The 5,144-nt window shown below is 33.9% G+C and overlaps 1 pseudogene; it reads right to left on the bottom strand.

The window, feature by feature from the left end:
- Nucleotides 1–4,646: 4,646 nt before the first annotated feature.
- On the bottom strand, nucleotides 4,647–4,764 carry LOC120613611 (uncharacterized; annotated as a pseudogene).
- Nucleotides 4,765–5,144: the final 380 nt, after the last annotated feature.

Below are 5,144 nucleotides of genomic sequence, written 5' to 3'. Positions count from 1 at the left end.
TTATTCTTAAGATTGTATTTACTTTCTTACATCTCTAAACATGTTTATATTCTTTCAGACTTGTTTCATTATCACAAAGTTTTTTTTTTTTTAATAACTAGTGTTTATTTGATGACTCTCACTTGTTATCTGTCTTGTAAGTGTTGGCCTTTAGTAAGGATTGTTTTTTTTTTTCTGTGGTAATCTCTCATGACAAAAGGAAATTCCTTCAGAGAGGTTTAGAGTTTGCTTCTAGTATATCATTAGTCTGGGGCCAATTTTTATGTCAAATCGCAACTTTCTGGGCCACATGCCAATTCAAACCCAAAATTTGTGTTAGGTCAGGCTCAAGATTTTTCAGTGGTTCATTTTTTACCCAGAACGCTCACAGTCATAGGCCTTATCATTCCTCACAGAATGGAATGAAGGTCATGTGTGCTTCTGGCAATAATGTATGTGAAATGTTCAAAAAGAAAACATATAGCACAAATATAAAATGTCATTGCGAGGCAAGAATGTGGAGAAAAGGAAACCTTGTTCACTGTTGGTAGGAATGTAAACTAATGCAGTCACTATGGAAAGCAGTGTGGGGGTTCCTCAGAAAATGAAAAATAGAATTATCATATGATCCTCTGAGTATTTATCTGAAGAAAATGAAAACACTAGCTTGAAAAGATATATGCACCCCCATGTTCATTACAGCATTATTTATGATAGCCAAGATACAGAAACAACCTAAATGTCCATCAAAGGATGAATGGATAAAGAAGAGGTGGTACATAAAAACAATGGAATATTATTCAGCCATAAAAAGAAGATAGTCTTGCCATTTACAACAATATGGGTGGACCTTGAGAGCAGTATCTAAATGAAATATGTCAGGCAGAGAAGGACAAATACCATATGATCTCATTAATATATGTAATTTAAACAAACAAACAAACAAATTAAGCTCATAGGTAAAGAGAATGGATTGAAAAAGAGCAGAAATTAAGTGAAATGGGTAATGGAGGTCAAAAGGTACAAACCCCCATTTATAGAATAAGTCCTGGGAATGTAATGTACACCATGGTGACTATAGTTAATAGTACTATTTCACATATTTGAAAGTTGTTAAGAGAGTAGATTTTAAAAGTTCTCATCACAAGAAAAAATATTGTAACTACATATGGTGACAGATATTAACTAGATTTATTGTGGTGATTATTTTGTAGTGTATACAAACATCTAGTCATTATATCATACACCTGAAACTAATATAATGGTATATGTCAATTATATATCAATTAAAAAGTCATTGCTTTTTATTAGGTAAAGTTGCTATTCATACATGTTCAATACAAATAAATCTTACGATATTTAGTGACACTCATTATCACAACATTTGTAATAATGAATTGAAAATCTAATTCAAAAACTATAAGGAGAAATTTTTCCTTTCAGTGGTAGTCTGCCCACAGAAAGTGGACACTGGAAGAAGCCATAGTTTGCTTATTCCCCATTTACTTTTTAACCTTATACTTTACCTTCTCTCTCCCTGCCCCTCTTTGCCTAATAGCAAAATGGCAATTCTATTGTGCCTGCCATGTCTGATGCACAAGAAAATGCACAAACTTAAGCCAGTGCTTCAGCAACTATGTATTGAGCCAACCAGAGGAACCAGAGTTTTCATCCTGCTGTCCCTGTCACTAGCTGATCCAGAAACTAAGTCTCATTATGTATACTTAAAGATACATACAGCACTTTGTGAATCATGCACTCCCTTTCAGATCGATGGTCAAAAAAAGATTCTAGGCTTAGCAAAGAAACAGATAAGAGAAAAAAAAAATCAAAGAGAGCAGAGTTGGAGTTAATTCATCTTTCTTAAGAATCTTCATTGCAAAAATATTGATAACACCAGCCATGAGATTCTAACTGAGGACGAAAGGAAGAAATTCCTATTTTCATTCTCCTGTGGGAAATAAGGGCTAAAAATGAATTGGTCCAGGGGGAATAAAAAGCAAGCAGAATATTCTCATCTGAGTAATCAGATCTCTTCATAAAGCTGCATATCTAAGATTTTCAACTTACTCCTGGGCAGAATTGGAAACATGGAGAGATGCAAATTGTAGATGCGTAAGAATGAAAGCAAATCCAACAAAAAACTTTTATTTTCTTTCATTTAAGTGAAATATCTCTGTGTTTCTTAGCTCCTCATTTAGTTTTTATTTCTATTATAGTTCATGTGATTCTTGCAACAACTGCAATGACCAAAACATTAAGCCTCCACCCAGGCTAATGTGTCAGTTGGGACTCTCTGTCTTTTGTATCATCTGAATTTAAATGTTCTCTCAGTTACAAGTTGTCTTAAAGTGGAAATGGACCTCATGAGAGAGAGCTGAGAGTTCTTCTGCACTAAAGAATAATTTCATTGTCTTGTTCAAATTTCAGAAGTTTAATAATAGATTATTCACATTTAAAATAATAGAATGGGATTTTGATTTTATTTTGCATCCATCTTTTTAAAAGTATTTATTAGCTTTTTCCTAGATCTAGGTGAGTTTTATATGAGATGAGCTATGATGAATATTGGCTCATATGTTAGGTAAGGAGGGCATACAGAGCTGGCTTCTTTTTTCATAGGTGCTGGTAGATGTGGTGGTAAAACTTGCCAAGACAACATTCAAAAAATTCATGTTCTAAACCATCTCCCATTTGCCTATCCCAAAATACTACCTGCATTTAAACTGGCAAATGCTCTTGTCTTTGCTACATTTCCGCTCTCAATAGGGAAAAAATTAATCTCGCTTCAGGTAGAGGTTGGCTATTTAACGTACCAAACAAATTAAAGAGAATATGGGAACTGCCCAGAATTCTTCAAACATTTCTAGTCATTCTTAATTTGACCAAATGCTAAAAGTAATGCATCCTGTAGAAGTAATAACAAATTCAAATATTTAAGGCCAGATATATAGCTGAGTTGGAACTAGATTGCATTTAATACTTTTCAAACTTACATTTAGCTAGGAAGATTTGGCTCTTTGTCCAGTCAGAATGATTCAGTACCAGAAGTCTAACTGAAATTTGCCTACTTATGACTTAACTCTCTATTTTTCTTTAGCTTCAGTGAAAATAAATGTATTCTCATCTTAATGCCATCTGTGAATAATACCTAACAGCTAATGTTTACTGAACACCCCCTTTATATAGAGTTTTACAAGCACTATCTTATTTAAACTCATGAAAGCTTATGAGGTAAGTTCTATTTTTGTCACATTTATTTCACATATGAGGAAACTGAGGCTTGAGTGGTGGAGTTAAAGTTTAAAATCAGGCTGTTCAAAACCCAGAAGAAATCAGGATTGCTACATATCTGGTAATCTAAGAGAGAGAGAGAAACAGTGAATAATCAATTGATCAATCAGTTTGTCTATCATCTATCTATCTATCTATCATCTATCATCTATCATCACCATTTACTCTCAAAGAAATGTGCACAGAAATTGAGTCTATTTATTTTAAATAGATGTTGTGTTCTTGAATTTAGATGCTGCATTTTTTTATAGCAGAGGAACTTATTGATTTTGTTTACCTCTCTAAAATTTCTTCATATATCTCTCAAGAGATATATTTCAGTTAGACTTCTGGAACTGAATCATTCTGACTGGACAAATTATATAGTATAATTATATAGTAGTATCCGGATTCTTTTAGTTACAAAAGACAGAAAACAATTAAACTGGCTTACGCAGAAAGAACAGTAATAAAATATTGGCTTATGCAACTAAAAAGTTCCAAGATAGCGTGAGAGATAACTTGATCCAAAGGCTCTGGTGATGTCATCAGGACCATATTTCTTTTTCTATAGTGGCAACCTGACTTTCATGCTCTGAGGACAAGCATTAAAAAAAGTATTTTTTTCCCCCCCTGGAGATTTACCCATATCCAAGAACTAATTCTTTTGGATCTGATTTTGTCATGTGGCCATTATTAAGCTAATCACTGTGCATAGGGAAATGTGTTTTGCTTGTCCAAGCCTGAGTCTCATGTTCACTCCTATAGCAGAGGTTGAGGGGGGTGCACAGTCCTGTGGAATCCATGTGGACTAATGATGGACTTTAGTAGGTCTTCAAATAAACTTTAGTAAATTATTATCATAAGAAGAAAGGATAGATATGGCAAAAAGCCCCAAAGTTATATTACAATGTTTCTAATAGGTCAGATATTTTATAAGGGATATGAAATCCCTTAGTAGAAAAGTTATGGTATTAGGGCAGAACTAATGAAAACTGTGGATATCAAATACTGAATTTTATGGCAAATCATTTGAAAATGCTGGCTTTTTGCAAAGTACCACAATACAAATTTTGCGTTAGCTATTAAATGATGGATGATGAAAATAAGATCAATTATAATTGCTGACTAAAAATAAATACTTGGTCCTACTACATAGGAGCGTAAGAAATCCTACATTGAACTAAGAATCTGGTCTATCTTCCAATCCAAAATTTTCTGCCGAAGGTCTTATTTTTGTGGAGAAAATAAATGGCAGATACCGAGAGCATCATTTATTCTAAATGATCTCATAACAGTGTAACTCCCATGTCAATATAGTTCGCAAGTTTCCTGGGTCATTAGATCCAAGGTTACTGTGTTTGCTGGTCTGTCTCTCTCTCTCTTTTTTAAAATGCCTACAGCACCTGGTATTCTTAGGTAGTCTCCCATCCAAGTACTAACCAAGCCCGTCCTGCTTAGCTTCTGAGATCAGACGAGATTGGGCATGTTCATGGTGGCATGGCCGTAGACTTATATCTCTTTTTTTCCTGGCATTATGGGTAATGTTTAAAATAAGGGGCTGATATGATCTCAGTTCTCTTGCTAACTGTTAACACAAGATTATTGGAAAAGAAGTTTAGTTAGTAGGAAAATAAACACAAATTCCAATAGCAGAAAAGCATATGGAAGCTGAAATCCTTCATGTCACCTCATGCTCATGGTTTAGTTGCCAAGAACAATGTCAAGAAGCTATTCCCTAGATTTTCTTATAGGAGTTTTATGGTTTTAGGTCTTACATTTAAATTCGTAATGCATTTCCAGTTATTTTTTGTGAGTAATGTAAAATAAGAGTCCAATTTCATTCTTTTGCATGTGACTATCCAGTCTTCCCAACATCATTTATTGAAAAG

This window comes from Pteropus medius, unplaced genomic scaffold, assembly GCF_902729225.1.
Source record: "Pteropus medius unplaced genomic scaffold, Ma_sr-lr_union100, whole genome shotgun sequence".
NCBI lineage: Eukaryota > Metazoa > Chordata > Mammalia > Chiroptera > Pteropodidae > Pteropus > Pteropus medius.
The sequence above is the reverse complement of the archived record's forward strand: the minus strand, read 5'-3'. Positions and strand labels throughout refer to the sequence as shown.